The sequence below is a fragment of the Schistocerca gregaria genome, chromosome 4 (assembly GCF_023897955.1).
Source record: "Schistocerca gregaria isolate iqSchGreg1 chromosome 4, iqSchGreg1.2, whole genome shotgun sequence".
NCBI lineage: Eukaryota > Metazoa > Arthropoda > Insecta > Orthoptera > Acrididae > Schistocerca > Schistocerca gregaria.
Window position 1 is genome coordinate 290,305,839 of NC_064923.1, and position 18,982 is coordinate 290,324,820.

At 43.2% G+C, this 18,982-nt stretch overlaps 1 protein-coding gene and 1 non-coding gene across 3 annotated transcripts in view; one reads left to right on the plus strand and one right to left on the minus strand.

Moving 5' to 3' along the window:
• Positions 1–18,982, minus strand: part of LOC126266692 (uncharacterized) — a 53,405-nt gene that overhangs the window by 24,081 nt on the left and 10,342 nt on the right. The gene's annotated exons all lie outside the window — the stretch shown is intronic.
• Trnat-agu (transfer RNA threonine (anticodon AGU)) lies at positions 6,651–6,722 on the plus strand. The gene has a single exon. It is a non-coding gene; the product is annotated as a tRNA-Thr (tRNA).

The following is an 18,982-nucleotide window of genomic DNA, read 5'->3' on the forward strand; positions in this document are numbered from 1 at the left end:
CCACACAGCAGACCAAACTATATATAAAAAAAAAAAAAAATAGTCAAACTGGGAATTTCCCTATCCAACAGTGTCATGAACCTCGCCCAACAGCCAAATATCGATGTCCACATCGCAAAACACATCCAAGACACGGGCATTCATCTTTAAATTTCAAGGTGTGAACAGACTGAACACAGGAACTGCACATGTCATTGGCTCAACAGGTGTACACGAGTCACTAATACCAGAACAGTAATACTTATGTAATCATTTTGTTAACTGATTATCTGTGTACACTGCTAATCTCTAGTCCTATTAATTATTTATTTTCAACGATGAACTCCATGAAACTTAAACAATGAATGAAAACGACTGCCACTTGTTATCATTCTCAGCAAACGAATAAGAAAATTCGTATGTTATGTTAAGTCGAGTGATAATATGCAATTAAAAAAAAGATTGATCTGCATTGAAAACTCAGCGCAAGTATAACAAATGAATGTGCAATTGTAGACATATTAAATAATGACGTAACTCGTTAAACAGCTGGGCAGCTACAGCCCATGTAAATACAATTATAAAGAAACATCACGTCCGAAGTGTTGCGAACATTCTGTCTCTTGCAGACGCGTGATATGTCCTCGCTCAAATTAAATTAATTGCGCAAATTGTGCTCGTCAACGCTGTCCTGGCACGCACACGGTGTTAACTTACCGAGGACGACACTCGAAACGCCGTCATGGGAAATAAAGTTATTATCTATTCTGTGTTTTCTCTTAACTGCTCTTACGGACTCGACGTACATACGGTGTTTACCCTTAAATGTCTCTATTTTTGATTTTTGTCGTCCATATCTTTGCTGTTAAATCTTGCCAGTTTTTATAGATTCTCGTTTTTAACGAACGTTTAACCGAGGTGATGTAGAGGAACATAATTACAGCTGTGTCTCGCTGTCCTTTCGAGTACATTTGATTTACAAATACGAGTAAATAGACTTGTATTTGCGATCCTATTTGGAACCAATTTTTTATGTTGAATATGAAATTGTGCATATTTTCATACTGTAGGCAATTTTCATTTTAAAAGCTAGTTATCACATTCAAGGTTAATTGGTGGATTATTCATACACTGACTAGATTAACACAAAGAGAGAAGGCATTACATTCAAACTACGCCGTATTTCTAAAGACAGCTAAAAAAAGAGTAATTACTGAAAATATATCGTTCTGAAACATAATTCTATGATTTTGTTATTATTAAGAATCACAGTCATGTAGAATTGTTTAAATGATAATGCTTTCGCATTTTATTGTTTTTTCGTTACTCCTGTACACACTTTCTTAGTTTCGCTTCGGAGGCATTGTCAAGTGGTTCATTATTGGACGTTTCTAAATGTATTCATCATTTCATCACACAATGGCTGCACTTAAGTCAGACTACAAATTCAGAGTGACATGTAGGGTGTCAATAATTATTCATAACAGAAAGATTACCTTAACTTCATACACTAACATCTACACATACTACAAAATTAAAGACCCCTGTCGCGTTTTTCTGTCTGTATGTGAGCCGGCCGGAGTGGCCGCGCGGTTCTAGGCGATACAGTCTGGAGCCGAACGACCGCTACGTCCGCAGGTTCGAATCCTGCCTCGGGCATGGGTGTGTGTGATGTTCTTAGGTTAGTTAGGTTTAATTAGTTCTAAGTTCTAAGCAACTGGTGACCTCAGAAGTTAAGTCGCATAGTGCTCAGAGCCATTTGTCTGCGTGTGAAGGCTAATTTTAGAAACTACCACAGTGATTCTGATATGGTTTTCATTAATAAATACACTAATTCATGAGGAACGTTTATCTTTGTAATTTATTATTATAATAATGATTAGTGTGTAACATATATATTGTTATCATATCCATATTTAATTGCCCGTTTGGAGTGGCATTTCGTGGCAATCATGGATGGACTACGCGGTTGGTCCCGGCGGAGGGTCGAGTCGTCCCTCTGGCATGGGTGTGTGTGTTTGTCCTTAGGATACTTTAGTTTAAGTAGTGTGTAAGCTTAGGGACTGATGACCTTAGCAGTTAAGTCCCATACGATTTCACATACATTTTAACACTTTTTTTTGTGCAATCATGGAAGCGACAAGCTAACAGGTTCTGGCGGGAAAAGTGGTAGAGTAAATAGCCGCCGTAACTCCAGAGCTCAATGAAGCTTCACCAGAATCCATAATATCTATATCTGTAGGTATTATAAATTAAAGTCCCCAGCAGCGTTTTTCTGTCTGTACGTGAAAACTAATCTCGGGAAGTGTCATTTGACTGAAGATACCTGGCCGGTCAGTGTGGCCAAGCGGTTCTAGGCGCAACCGCTACGGTCGCAGGTTCGAATCCTGCCTCGGGCATGAATGTGTGTGATGTCCTTAGGTTACTTAGGTTTAAGTAGTTCTAAATTCTTGGGCACTGATGACCTCAGATGTTAAGTTCATTAGTGCTCAGAGCCAGTTTTGAAGATACCTGTGCAAAGCTGGGGAAGGTCACTAGTACGATATAAGGGGTATCAATATCTCCGATCCCTGTACTGTCAAATTGTGAATAAGATATTCTTGAGACTGACTACGACATACAGTGTAACTAACGTAGAAATGATAATACTGAATCACTTGACAATAGTTATAAAGCTGAAATTGCCGTAATGTATCCAGAAGTATTAGAATAACGGCCAAAAGACGAAGGCGTTGTCATTTAGAGAAGACATAATTACAGATTAAAATTCTGTATCGTGTCGGGACCCAACCCAGGACCCTTGTATTTCGCGGTAAGAGCATTGCCTGTGAAAGGAAAGCTTCTGGTTTCAAATATCGGTCCGCCACACAGTGTTTAATATGCCAGGAAGTTTCAAAACAGCGCAAATTGCGCTGCACACAGAAAGATTCGTTTTAGAGTTACTTTTCATTAATATTTTCGAATTCGCTCATCAGAATCAAGCATACATTAAGTGACACGGTTTTCTTATAGATAACTGCAGTGCTAGTAACACTCAAGTCAGCTGGTCAAATGAAATTACAGTTTTGAGTGTGTGCCCTAGCACCTGACTATCTGAGAACATTTCCACAGACAGATAATTAACTAAGCTGATTAGGAGGAAAAACATAATTTCTGGTTTTCTTCTTTGCTTGTGACTCGCGAAAGCCTCTAAACCCAAATTTCAATTTATGAACTTTTCGTCGAGGGTCCGCAGTATAGGACCAGATGTCCTTACGTTCTAAAGGACTAAGGATGTCTCAATAAAGACGTTCAGTGTTAAAAATCTGTTCGCATGAAATAGGTGCAGGTTGTCGGGGACCCAAAAGCTGTCATTTCTCACTGAGCTCAACTCTTTCGACGAAAAGAACAATTCTAAACGTTTAAGCCGGCCAGTGTGGCCGTGCGGTTCTAGGCGCTACAGTCTGGAGCCGAGCGAGCGCTACGGTCGCAGGTTCGACTCCTGCCTCGGGCATGGATATGTGTGATGTCCTTAGATTAGTTAGGTTTAATTAGTTCTAAGTTCTAGGCGACTGATGACCTCAAAAGTTAGGTCGCATAGTGCTCAGAGCCATTTGAACCATTTAAACGTTTAAAAAAATTATTTCGTTTGAAAGTAGGCAGAGTATGAGGGACGAGATTCTTCTACTTTTGTCGTCGACGAATTCTACTTATATGATCTAGTAATTATCTTTACTCAGCCATTCGAGCACGGCAAGAATTTATTTACTGATTGCACTGCACAACGCTATTAAAGGATCATTTTTTTTAAAACCCTGCAGTTGTCTCCCACTGCAACGCAGAAGTCTAAAATTCGGCACAAAGGCGCCCACAGCCCTTCTTTTGCAGTTCTGCAAAAGCGCGGCGCCGTGCGACGTCACCCTTGCGCTCAGCCGGCCTGAGTGGCCGAGCGGTTCTAGGCGCTTCAGTCCGGAACCGCGAGACCGCTACGGTCGCAGGTTCGAATCCTGCCTCGGGCAAGGATGTGTGTGATGTCCTTAGGTTAGTTAGGTTTAAGTAGTTCTAAGTTCTAGGGGACTGATGACCTCGGATGTTAAGTCCCATAGTGCTCAGAGCCATTTGAACATTGCGCTCGGCTGTCCTTCAAGCAGCAGAGAGTCGACACCTGCGAAACAAAGGCCAGATTTTGGAAGTTAGTGTTAAGTGTAAGGTGGGTTAGTGATGTCACATTGGCACCAAACTTCACCACAATTCTGCCCAACGTGACCATGGACGTGTCACATGGTGGGAAGATCATCACCCTCTCCCCTCCTCTTATTAACATTTCACTCCTTCTCTTGACGCCTCTGCGATAAAGTTCGGAAACACGACGCTCAGCATTGAAATCTTGTGGCTTTCTTAAGGGTGGCACCGCCTCTCAGAATCGATACAAAAAGGCCTCAGGAGATGTCATGAAGGGCGTCAACGAAACAACCCCTTCTCCTGGGCTCTTCATTTTTCACACATTTTGCGCTCGTAATTGACAGTTTGCAGTGTGATGACTTTCTCGACATCGTTTGAGACTTCTGACACCCCTGGAGAAGTCTACCTTTCTCTACAAACTTGTAGGGCTGCAACCCCTCTCGCATGTGATATGACCCCTTTGGAGTGTAGTGCAGTAGCAATTTTTGCTCTGGTGTACAGGGTGGAAACACTAGGGACCATTCAAAACCATTCGACAAAATTTGAACGTGATCCGAAGCAACAATGGGTCTTTATACCTCTTGAGCCTTCTCGTTTCGCGCCCTTCTGTGGTATGATCACTGGGGTCGGGTGAGGGGAGAGGTACGACATTGACATATGCAAGAATAAAACGGTAGAGGGTCCCTGTAAGACGCCAAAACTGCCCACACCCCTCCCACCAGTTCGGAAACAACCTCTACGGCGCCCGTGCACTTTTGTTGAGCACTTTAAATTTGCACTTGTACGGAGACTGTGACACCCAGTCAGCTGAGTGATGTTCCATTGCTGCTAGCAGCGCCTGACGGCAGGCAACGTCTTTGATACCACATAGACTCCGCATGCCCGCAAGCACGCGCTAAAGCAACGGAGCGCCACTCAGCTGAACGGGAGTCGAAATCTCTGTACAGGTACATTTTCAAAGTGTTCAACGAAGGTGCACAGGTTGCACAGAGAGTGTTGCAGAACTGGGGCATCTTAGTGGGATCCTTCGAAGTTTGTACACACCGTCGATCCCATGCGCCACAATGAGAGACAAATGCAGGGTTTCAAAAAAACTGACTATATGTGTTGTGCAACGAATATGGCGTGTGACATAGGTATGGTGAAGCTTTCAGGATATACCCCTCGCACACAGAAAAAAAGTTACATTTGTATCGTTCCAGAAGGACTTATTTCCGTGCCATAACACATTTTCAGCAACTCTATATAGTACATTAATCTAGGAAACATACAAGTAAATGCAGTATTTTTTAACTTCCGAAAAGCATCTGACTCAATACAACACGTACTCTTACTGTCGAAAGTGTCACAGTATGGGGCATCAAGCAAAATTATATAACTGGATTGATGATTTCTTGGTAGCAAGGGCACAGTATCTTACCTTGGATGGAAAGTCATCAATAGCTGTAGAAATAAAGTCAGGTGTGCCCCAGGGAAGTGTATTGGAATCCCTGCTGCTCATGCTACATTTCAGTGACTTGGCAGATAATATTAACAGAACCCTCAAACTTTTCGCAGATGATGAAGTTATCTACAATAAAATCTTAAATAAAGTCTTATAAAAGATGTACAAATATTCACCTAGATCTTGTTATGATTTTAAAGTGGTTCATAAATTAGTAACATACTTTAAACGTTCAGAAATGTAAAATGATGTCCTTCGCGAACGAAAAAGACTTAGAATGCAATGACTACAATATCAATATTCAAAATTAGAATTAGTCAACTCATAAAAAGACATGGCTGTGACAGTATGTAGGTATGTGGAGTGAAATGATTACACAGGTTAACTTGTAGCTAAGCAGGTGGCAGACATCAGTTCATTGGCAGGATAATGAGAAACAGCAGTCTGTCTACAAAGGAGACAATCTGAATCTCACTGTGCGTCCCATCTTAGAATACTGCTCAAAGGTGTGAGATCCACAACAGCTAAGACTAGCAGGGGTACTGAACGCATGGAAAAGCGCAGTAAAACGGCCACAGGTTTCATCAAATGAAACTATATTGTTCCAGAGATCTTTTCAAGTCTCTGACATTTCTCATAAGTTACGAATAGAAGTTTATACCAAGGCCAGGATTCGAAGCCAGGTCTCCTCATCACTAGCAGATGCGCTAACCACTATGCCACTCTGGCACAATGGGTTTTTCACGCCTCTTTTCTCAATCCAAATTCCTATTCACGCCAAAGGCCACTTGGTATTCCTTCTAGTCTCGAACAGCTTTACAGAGCCTCTCCAACAGTTTGGGAATAGCACCTCAGTATTGAAACAAACAGGGGAGCCTGCCTGAAACCCAGGCATAGGTGCGTTAATCAAATGAAACAATATGGTTCGGAGACTTTTTCGAGTCTCAATCATCTTACTGCTGTTCGAGTTTAGGGGGAATACCAAATTGGCTGAGGTGTGAATGGGAATTTGGACCGGGGAGAGAGGCGAGCTAAGATAGTCCATGCAGTTGTACCAAACCACTGTGCCAGGGTGGCGTTGTGGTTAGCGCATCTGCCTAGTGAGCAGAAGACCTGGGTTCGAATCCTGGTCTTGGTATAGATTTTCATTCGTCGCTTCAGTCTGCCTATATACGGGTCGCAGGTTTGTTTGACTCACGGGAGAAGGTCACGGGGATTTTGAAAAACACGAACTGATACTGACATGTTGAATGGTTGTGTCTTCGGCCGGTCTAGCTGAAGACGACAGCGGGTCATGTCTTCAAAATATCGTGCGAGAAGGACGCGAGTAATCGGCAGAAGACCCAATTATTCAACATGTCAACCTGTCGCTGGAAAAGCCTGGAGCATTACATGAACTGATACTCTTCAAGATAGATGCAAATTACGTGCGAAAGCCTAGTTACAGCCGGCCGGGGTGGCCGATCGGTTCTAGGCGCTACAGTCTCGACCCGCACCACCGCTACGGTCGCAGGTTCGAATCCTGCCTCGGGCATGGACGTGTGTGATATCCTTAAGTTAGTTAGGTTTAAGTAGTTCTAAGTTCTAGGGGACTGATGACCTCAGATGTTAAGTCCCATGGTGCTCAGAGCCATTTGAACCTACTTGCAGAATTTCAAGAACTGGCCTTAAATGATGACTCTAGAGATATCCTGTAGCCTTCTGTGCAACACTACTGATGGAACAGAGAAGACAAAATTAAATTACCTGCAGCACGCAAAGAGGCATTTAAGCAGGGATTCTTCCCGTGCCGCACACTCCTTGCGACGGGAAGGAAACCGAACTCGTACCAAGCTAAGAATCCCCTTCCATGCCCTAAGCTGCAGTACCACGTTAAGTACCCTCTGCCTTGCAGTTCACAGTGGTTTGCAGCGTATGCATGTAGATGTAAATGCAGGGCAGAACTCGTCAGCTTTCCGTATGAAATCTCATATCAGAAAGACGTTGACATCGACTACTGTGATAAGTAGCTATAAAAATGGTGTCACGCGTTGATGTGCTTAATACAAGGCCACTGAAGTGAACCTTATGGCGTATGCAGAGAGTTACTTCTCGCAAAGAATGCGATCCGCCGCGAACAATGGCCAGATTTCCTTGATGGCCGCCGTACAGGGCCACGAGATGCAGAAGGCCGGAAAATGGGCGGTTGGCAAAGCTTCAGAAAGAATGTTTGGGGGGAACGCTGGACGCGTGCCGGATTGCTTGCCGCCGGTGCGCGAGAAGTCACATCAGGTAGAAAACAATGGATACGCCAAGGTATTCAGTCGTTGTCATTCGGCTCTGAACAATACAAGCAGCAAAAAAGGGGGAATCATTCTCAGAAAAAAACTGGGATAACAGCCACCGTATGTGCCACTGGAACTCTAAGGAAGGAAGGTGGATGTGGATTTAACGCCCCGTCGACGAAGATTTCATAGAGACTAGAGCACAAACCATTTTTTCCTTTTCAGAGGAATCAAACTTGCACTTGCTTGAACCAATTTTGGAAATCATGAAAAAACTTAATATCGGTGGATGGTTGGGGATTTGAACCCCCATCCTCCCGAATGCCGGTCTAGTATCTTAGCCACTTTCACCACCTCGGTCGACGAGCCATTTGCGGACATGTGGAAACTTCATTAGAGAAACGCTAAAAAAGGCAGGTCCCGACAAGTATAAATATCAATAAAATGTCGGTCTAATAAATCATGACTGCAGAATACTGGCTCGAATTACTTATAGAAGAATGGAAGAATTGGTGGAAGCAGAGTCGGAGGAGATAGGATTCAGCAGAAATTAAGAAGTTCAAACGAGCATTTGTAGAATTTGTAGATTTAGAGGAAGCGTTTTACATTGTTGGCTAGCCCACACTCTGAACTTCTGATGGTAGCAGAGATAAAACACAACAAGTGAAAGGTTATTCTGAACTTCTACAGAAACCAGACTGCAATTATAGGAGTCAAAGGACTTGAAACGGAAGGAGCAGTTGAGAAGGGAGCGAGACAGTGTTATGTCGCATCCCTGACATTATTCGTTGCGTACATGGGAAAGCTGTGAAGAATACCTAGAGGGAATTTGGAAAAGACATTAGAGATCACAGAGAAGAATAAAAAACTTTGTGGTTTGAAAATGAGATTGTAATTCTATAGGACACAGCAAAGAACTCGGAAGAGCAGTTGAATGGAACGGGTATAGAACAGAGGATATAAGATAAACACCAACAAAAATGAAACAAGGGTAATGGAATGTAGCCATATTAAAATTAGGAGATTACATTCGAAAATTAGATACTAAAAATAGTAAATGAGTCTTGCTATGTGCACAGAGAAATAATTAATAATGGTCGAAGAATGGTGGATATGAAATGCTGACCGGATATAGGAAGAAAATTTCTGAAAAAGAGAGCAGTTTGGTAACATCGAATATAAAGTTAAAAGTTAGAACGTCTTTCCTGAAGATATTTATTTAGAGCTTAGTATGGAAGTAAAACATGTATGGTAAGTAGTTCATATAAGAAGAGAACAGTAGCTTTTGAGATGTGGAGCTACAAAAATGCTGAAATTTAGATACATACAAGGTGATTATAGTTAAAGTTAAACTTTCAAAACGCTGTAGAAATAACACCACCGGTGAGATAGGCGTCAAATTGCAACGGAATATTATCGGAGAAGGGGAAAAACGTATGGCAGAAAGAAACAATAGTGAGAAAATTGATCAGAAGATGGCGCTGATTGTGTCAGAATACATAAGTGAAAACACCTGTCATGCAGACGCCATAGAAGTTGTAACACGCTGTGCTTGTAAAGATGGGTTACAAGAATGATGACTCTGCACAGGTCGCTCTGCAGAAGTTCCGGACACTGGAGGGTTTGAAGAAAGGCGTTGGTCCGACGACTGTAGTGGGTCTGGAGAAAATGATTCGGAAATTAGAAAAGACGAGTTCTTTTGGTCTGCAACCTGGTAGACGGAGGAAACTAACTTATTCGACGTCAGAGGAAGCAGTGGTCAACGCAGGAGGAGACGACTGGTGGTGTGCAAACGTGTAGTGCACGGAGAATTGTCCGAACATTGGTCATACCCGTGAGCGTAAAATCCTACGAAACATCCTTCTTTGCTATCTATTTAAAATTACGCATGTGCACGAGTTGCTTCCTGTTGACCTGCCAGCAAGAGAGACCTTCTGCTTTAGGACAGGGCTTCCCAACCTTTTCAGCTGGTGGACCCCTTCTTCAGTCGAAAATCCATGGCGGGCCCGAAGTCTGTTCCAAATGACCCCCCTCCTCCCCCCCCCCCCCCCCGAAGTATCAATAGTCATTGGTTTAGAGATGAATGAAAACAACTTGAAGGTCAAAAATAATCTTATGTAATAGGTAGTGCGCTGACAAAGCAAGTTTAACATTTAATGATGCCTGGGGCCGCATACGTGCCAGCGAGTGCTGTGACTGGTCGACATAGCTCGTTCCGCGCATGCGTAAAAGGTTTCAGCGCATCTAACACCGAGAGCCGGTGCACAAACGACATTCTCGCTCGCCGCGCCAACATGTCTGGACGCCAGAAGGGAAGACGAGGAAGACAAGTTGCCGCAATCGTTAGCCTCCTGGGCCAAGCGCTTGGACTGGACAGCAAGCAGAAGAGGAAGAAACCTGTACAGTGCTTCCGCTGTCAGAAGTTGGGGCACTTCGCCGCGGATTGCACAGGAGTACTCGCGTGTTTGAAGTGTGCAAAGCCGCACCTCACACGCGACTGTACGAAGCCCAGGGAAACCGCTGCTACATGTTGTAATTGCGGCGGTTCTCACGCCGCCAACCACCGTGGCTGCAGTTACCTCAAGAGCTGTGGCCGCGGGAAGGAGCGGCATACACACCGACGGCGAATTACTGTGTAAGAAGAGATGACAAGGAGTCAGGAAGCTCTGCCCGCGCATCACGCCACTGGCACTTCTGCCGGTGCTGGTGCGAGTGGAGGGCCGTGTTGCTGCAACCCCTACAGCATTCACAAGATCGACGATGCTGTCGCCAACGCAGTTGCTGCTCTCAAATCTGCCATGGCAGGGGAGAGGGCTGCACTTCGGGCCGAGGTGGACGAGGTAAGCCTCCAGCTCGAGCAGATTCGCGAGTTGCTGGCCTGCAAATGTCGCAAGGGGCGAGAAGTTACGACTGCCACCATGGCCACGCAGACGGACGCTCTCCCGGCTCCTGCGGTAACGCAGTGTGCTATGGGGGTGCCCATGGATGTGGCAAATGAGATGTCTGCCCCCTCCTCGAAGGAGGAGGGCCAGCGGAAACAAGATTCTAAGCCAGCTCCACCAGCAATACCAGATGACGTGACCAAAGGCATCGAAACGTCCGCCCGCCCTTCCGAAGACAAGGCGGGACTGCCGCTGCTGGGAGATGAAGTCACAACTGCTGCGCCCATCCAAGAACAGGACACAGAAGAGGGAGTCCACACACCGCCAGCAGAGACAGAGATCACTGCGCCAGAACTGCTGAAGATGGTCACAAAATCATTGGGTGACAAGACGTTCGCGCATCTCAATACCCCGTACCCTTTTACCGCCTCCAATGTTCCTAAACCACCTCTACCCCATAAGCCTTATGATTTCGGCTCGGCAATTGCAAATCTGACTGCCGTCATTCCTAAGAGGGACTTGGACCTTATAAACCGCTTCCCTATTTTTACCATGACTGGCAGCGTATAATCGCTGCTATTCCGAGAATTAAGCAGAAGAAGAACAAACATTCCTCTTCCTCTCGCCGCTAGTTTCCTAGCACCCATTGTACTTTATCCTGTCGAGCTCAGACAAGTTTTAGCAAGCCCTTTTTAATCCCAGTCAATTTTACCTTTATACTTGTGGAGTAAATGTCAACTGACAACAGACTCCGATGTTGTAGACCACCTCAGGAGAGGTTGTCCATACCAGAGAGCTGAAAGCAAGCACAAACGACCCCCGTATTGTTGCGAAACAGTCGATCAGAGAAGCCGCATTTTCCGGCACTAAACTATTTATGCGTTCTCACTTAGGAACTGCAAAGGCTGCTTGGGAATACGACCTGAAGTAAAAGTACACATTTTTTTCAGACGAAAAAAAAAATAGTGATGAATTTGATTTTCACATTTTTATTCAATATTACTCATTTTACACGATTTGGTGAAGGGTGGTCGAGGACCTCCTAGAAAGAGCCGGCGGACCCTTAAGGGGTCCGCGGACCACATGTTGGGAAGCCCTGCTTTAGAATTTCTTGCTCGCATGGAAGTGGGTAATGATTGGCCGTGGAAGATTTTGTGGACAGACGAAGCCCACTTCCACCTGATAGGATATGTCAATAAACAGAATTGTCGAATATGAGCAACAGAAAATCCACACGCAAATCAACCAGTGCCAGTTCATCCTCAAAAACTCACTCTGTGGTGCAGGTTTACGGCATCATTTATCATAGGGACATATTTTTTGGAAGAAACAGGTCTTCCGGTCCTGTTACCTGTACCTTCACTCGTAAGCGCTATAAGTGCCTTTTGCACAAGCGCGTCATTCCAACTCTCCAACAGCGTGAATGTGTGAATGGGGTCATTTTTACCTGCAAGATGGCGCACCTCGGCACATTGCAAATCCAGTTAAGCAGCTGTTTAAGCGCCATTTCGGAAATGCTAGAATCATCAGCCGCCATTTTCCTACAGCCTGGCCGTCCCGATTACCTGATCTTAATTCGTGTGACTTCTGTCCGTGGGGCCATGCGAAAGATGTTGTGTTCAGTGATCTGATTGGCAAACATAGTTGTATTGAAGGCACGAATTTCGCAACACGTTCTGAACGTGACCCCGGAAACAGTTGTGGGACATGCTGTTTCGCGATTTCAACTTGTTGCAGAAAACGGTGGACAGCATATTGAACATGTTTTGAGCCAGTCACTCGGAAATTCATAATCCGATTTGATTTTGATTGATGCTTTTTATGCTGTTTTTCCCATCAGATGTGATATGACCTTGCTGGTGGATGGGCTTACGTAACTAACAGTACCACACCTGTACACCAATTCACACTGAGTGGTACAGTTTGTTTAACGTCAAATGTACACCTCAGGCATTGTTGTATGATTAATTAGTCATTTGTAGTCGACCACTATTAAATTATGATGCTTTCAGCGCCATCTATTGCTAGATTTTGTCACTAATTATTTTTCTTTTGCCATACGTTTTCCCCCTTCTCCGATAATATTCCGTTGCAATTTGACGTCGTTCTGACCAGTGGTGTTATTTCTACAGCGGTTTGAAAGTTTAACTTAAATTATAATCACCTTATATATCGTATAAGTAATAATGAGATACTTAATCTAACTGAGGAGAAAAGAAAATTGTGGTAAAAACTGACAAAAATAGTGAATCGCTTGACGGGATACTTCCTGAGCCAACATGGATTCCTCAGTTTGGTACTGGAAGAAAGTGAGTTGGATTAAGATTGTAGAGGGAGACCAAGACTCGTACAGTAAAATCACATTGAAATGGATGTAGATCACAGTAGTTATGCACAGAGGAAGAGACTCGCGAAGGATACACTAAAGTGGAGAGCTGCATGAAAGTTCCCTTCGGACTGAAGAAAACAACAACAATAACCACATCGCAACAGAAACATATCCATCCATCGGCGTTGTAAATTCTAGAAACGTTACCAGCTGTTCATGCCATGTATCAATAACACTTATTCTAATGATTTGTGTCTTTAACTACTAATCTAAAGCTCTCAGCCTCAATTCCAGCTGACGCTGCAGATAAGAATCTCATGAATAATGGTGGTTGAAAAACTTCCGATAAATGTAGACACGGTAAATCTTCCGTCGATCATTTCAGCGAGGGCAGAGGAGCTGACAGTTCAGAGTGCCCTCCCGTCCCTAGTGGAAAACAGTCCTTAGAAAGGTCATAGTCGTAAGTGATGAAGGGCAGGGAGACACAGGTAGTTACGAGGTTTACTACATTAAGAAAGGAGACATGGACTTTTTACAAATTGTGTTCTGTCGTCCTTTATAAAAAAAAGTAAACGAGGTCAGGAGTGGGTTATCGGGGGGCGAATAGATATGACCTTCTGCGACTGGGCGTGCACCTATAGAAATTTATATGTTGTTAGGAAGCGGGTGAAATGGAGAAGAAAGGTGGACCAGCTGAAGTGAGGTATGATTTTGTGAAGTGGAATGGAGCAAGGGTAAAGAGCTCAGGTAAGGCGTCCAAACGGTAATAACAACAAATCGGTGAATAGTAATGCAGCTGATGAGATTGTTGTGAATATGAAGTGACTTACTTAGAGCGACACAGAAGCAGAATCTTTGTTCGTAGTTTTGAGAAGAAGTAAACGCCAACCATCGTTGTGCATCTTTACACCTCCAGGTGAAGAACGTCAACATCTGTGAAATTTCGGTGACAGGTACGCTGTAGCGGGGAAGAAAAAGAAAGAGAAGAGCACAGGAGAATACGGTTTAGACGGAAAGAAATAGAGGTATCAAAGGCTTTTAGCGTTCAGCCAAAAGTTGCATGTAGTTGTAACGAAAAGTTGCTGTTGTTGTTGTTGTCTTCAGTCCTGAGACTGGTTTGATGCAGCTCTCCGTGCTACTCTATCCTGTGCAAGCTTCTTCCTCTCAGAGTACCTACTGCAACCTTCATCCTTCTGAATCTGCTTAGTGTATTCATCTCTTGGTCTCCCTCTACGATTTTTACCCTCCACGCTGCCCTCCAATGCTAAATTTGTGATCCCTTGATGCCTCAAAACATGTCCTACTAACCGATCCCTTCTTTTAGTCAAGTTGTGCCACAAACTTCTCTTCTCCCCAATCCTATTCAATACCTCCTCATTAGTTACGTGATCTATCCACCTTATCTTCAGCATTCTTCTGTAGCACCACATTTCGAAAGTTTCTATTCTCTTCTTGTCCAAACTAGTTATCGTCCATGTTTCACTTCCATACATGGCTACACTCCAAACAAATACTTTCAGAAACGACTTCCTGATACATAAATCTATATTCCATGTTAACAAATTTCTCTTCTTCAGAAACGCTCTCCTTGCCATTGCCAGTCTACATTTTATATCCTCTCTACTTCGACCATCATCAGTTATTTTGCTCCCTAAATAGCAAAACTCCTTTACTACTTTAAGTGTCTCATTTCCTAATCTAATTCCCTCAGCATCACCCGACTTAATTCGACTACATTCCATTATCCTCGCTTTGCTTTTGTTGATGTTCATCTTATATCCTCCTTTCAAGACACTGTCCATTCCGTTCAACTGCTCTTCCAAGTCCTTTGCCGTCTCTGACAGAATTACAATGTCATCGGCGAACCTCAAAGTTTTTACTTCTTCTCCATGAATTTTAATACCTACTCCAAATTTTTCTTTTGTTTCCTTTACTGCTTGCTCAATATACAGATTGAATAACATCGGGGAGAGGCTACAACCCTGTCTCACTCGTTTCCCAACAACTGCTTCCCTTTCATGCCCCTCGACTCTTATGACTGCCATCTGGTTTCTGTACAAATTGTAAATAGCCTTTCGCTCCCTGTATTTTACCCCTGCCACCTTTAGAATTTGAAAAAGAGTATTCCAGTCAACATTGTCAAAAGCTTTCTCTAAGTCTACAAACGCTAGAAACGTAGGTTTGCCTTTTCTTAACCTTTCTTCTAAGATAAGTCGTAAGGTCAGTATTGCCTCACGTGTTCCAAATTTCTACGGAATCCAAACTGATCCTCCCCGAGGTCCGCATCTACCAGTTTTTCCATTCGTCTGTAAAGAATTCGAGTTAGTATTTTGCAGCTGTGACTTATTAAACTGATAGTTCGGTAATTTTCACATCTGTCAGCACCTGCTTTCTTTGGGATTGGAATTATTATATTCTTATTCTTCTTGAAGTTTGAGGGTATTTCACCAGTCTCATACATCTTGCACATTATATAGTAGAGTTTTATTAGACCTGGGTCTCCCAAGGCTGTCAGTAGTTCTAATGGAATGTTGTCTACTCCAGGGGCCTTGTTTCGACTCAAGTCTTTCAGTGCTCTGTTAAATTCTTCACACAGTATCTTATCTCCCATTTCGTCTTCACCTATATGCTCTTCCATTTCCATAATATTGTCCTCAAGTACATCGCCCTTGTACAAACCTTCTATATACTCCTTCCACCTTTCTGCCTTCCCTTCTTTGCTTAGAACTGGGTTGCCATCTGAGCTCTTGATATTCATACACGTGGTTCTCTTCTCTCCAAAGGTCTCTTTAATTTTCCTGTAGGCATTATCTATCTTACCCCTAGTGAGATAAGCTTCTACATCCTTACATTTGTCCTCTAGCCATCCCTGCTTAGCCATTTTGCACTTCCTGTCGATCTCATTTTTGAGACGTATGTATTCCTTTTTGTCTGCTTCATTTACTGCATTTTTATATTTTCTCCTTTCATCAATTAAATTCAATATTTCTTCTGTTACCCAAGGATTTCTAGTAGTCCTCGTCTTTTACCTACTTTATCCTCTGCTGCCTCCACTACTTCATACCTCAGAGCTACCCATTCTTCTTCTACTGTGTTTCTTTCCCCCATTCCTGCCAATTGTTCCCTTATGCTCTCCTTGAAACTCTGTACAACCTCTGGTTCTTTCAGCTTATCCAGATCCCATATCCTTAATTTCCCACCTTTTTGCAGTTTCTTCAGTTTTAACCTACAGGTCATAACCAATTGATTGTGGTCAGAGTCCATATCGGCGCCTGGAAATGTCCTATAATTTAAAACCTGATTCCTAAATCTCTGTCTTACCATTATATAATCTATTTGATACCTTTTAGTATCTCCAGGATTCTTCCATGTATACAACCTTCTTTTATGATTCTTGAACCAAGTGTTAGCTCTTTGCAAAATTCTACCAGACGGCTTCCTCTTTCATTTCTTAGCCCCAATCCATAATCACCTACTATGTTTGCTTCTCTCCCTTTTCCTACTGACGAATTCCAGTCACCCATGACTATTAAATTTTCGTCTCCTTTCACTACCTGAATAATTTCTTTTATCTCATCATACATTTCATCAATTTCTTCGTCATCTGCAGAGCTAGTTGGCATATAAACTTGTACTACTGTAGTAGGCATGGGCTTTGTGTCTATCTTGGCCAAAATAATGCGTTCATTATGCTGTTTGTAGTAGCTTACCCGCACTCCTACTTTTTTATTCATTATTAAACCTACTCCTGCATTACCCCTATTTGATTTTGTATTTATAACCCTGTATTCACCTGACCAGAAGTCTTGTTCCTCCTGCCACCGAACTTCACTAATTCCCACTATATCTAACTTTAACCTATCCATTTCCCTTTTTAAATTTTCTAACCTACCTGCCCGATTAAGGGATCTGACATTCCACGCTCTGATCCGTCGAACGCCAGTTTTCTTTCTCCTGATCACGACGTCCTCCTGAGTAGTCCCCGCCCGGATATCCGAATGGGGGGCTATTTTACATCCGGAATATTTTACCCAAGAGGACGCCATCATCATTTAATCATACAGTAAAGGTGCATGTCCTCGGGAAAAATTACGGCTGTAGTTTCCCCTTGCTTTCAGCCGTTCGCAGTACCAGCACAGCAAGGCCGTTTTGGTTAATGTTGCAAGGCCAGATCAGTCAATCATCCAGACTGTTGCCCCTGCAACTATGGAAAAGGCTGCTGCCCCTCTTCAGGAACCACATGTTTGTCTGGCCTCTAAACAGATACCCCTCCGTTGTGGTTGCACCTATGGTACGGCTATCTGTAACGCTGAGGCACGCAAGCCTCCCCACCAACGGCAAGGTCCATGGTTCATGGGGGGGGGGGAAGTTGCTATCTCATCCATATTCATAAAAAATAGATACTGCATGGTTATAATTGGATTGCAGCTACTCTAGGAGGTGCAATATGGGTTTTAATTATCACATGGCAGTGAAGACTTGTAAGCATGATAATGCGTTAAAGAGCAATACTCAAGTATAGGTCGAACGAGTGTTTTGTAAGCCACCTCATTTGTTGATGGACTACATTTTCTAAGGACTCTCCCAATGAATCTCAACCTGGCAACCGCCTTACCAACAATTAATTTTATATGATCATTCCACTTCAAATCGTTCCGCACGCATACTCCCAGATATTTTACAGAAGTAACTGCTACCAGTGTTTGTTCCGCTATCATATAATCATACAATAAAGGATCCTTCCTTCTACGTATTCGCAATGCATTACATTTGTCTATGTTAAGGGTCAGTTGCCACTCCCTGCACCAAATGCCTATCCGCTGCAGATCTTCATGCATTTCGCTCCAATTTTCTAATGCTGCAACTTCTCTGTATACTACAGCATCATCCGCTAAAAGCCGCATGGAACTTCCGACACTATCTACTAGGTCATTTATATATATTCTGAAAAGCAATGGTCCCATAACACTCCCCTGTGGTACGCCAGAGGTTACTTTAACGTCTGTAGACGTCTCTCCATTGAGAACGACATGCTGTGTTCTGTTTGCTAAAAACTCTTCAATCCAGCCACACAGCTTATCTGATATTCCGTAGGCTCTTACTTTGTTTATCAGTCGACAGTGCGGAACTGTATCGAACGTCTTCCGGAAGTCAAGGAAAATGGCATCTACCTGCAAGCCTGTATCTAATATTTTCTGTGTCTCATGAACAAATAAAGCGAGTTGGGTCTCACACGATCGCTGTTTCTGTAATCCATGTTGATTCCTACAGAGTAGATTCTGGGTTTCCAGAAATGACATGATACGCGAGCAAAAAACATGTTCTAAAATTCTACAACAGATCGATGTCAGAGGTATAGGTCTACAGTTTTGCGCATCTGCTCTACGAACCTTGTTGAAGACTGGGACTACCTTTGCGCTTTTCCAATCATTTGGAACCTTCCGTTCCTCTAGAGACTTGCGATGCATGGCTGTTAGAAGGGGACCAAGTTCTTTCGCGTACTTTGTGTAGAATCGAATTGGTATCCCGTCAGGTCCAGTGGACTTTCCTTTGTTGAGTGATTTCAGTTGCTTTTCTATTCCTTGCACACTTATTTCGATGTCGGCGATCCTGTCTCAATGCAGCACAGTAATTCATGTAAAATAGTTTCACTAACAGGGCATGGTCTCCTTTTCGATAGCCACATTGTTCACTCACGTTGTGGCTTGTCAAATGCCAGTGTGGATGTTACACCATTAGACAATGTGCAGTGCCAGATTTGAACTTGTTGGCCAAAACTGGAACTAATTTGTTTTTCAGCGTAAATCGTTCCCTCATTAACGCATTATCATGTTTACAAGTCTTCACTGCCATATGATAATTAAAACCCATATTGCACCTCCTAGAGTAGCTGCAATCCAATTATAACCATGCGGTATCTATT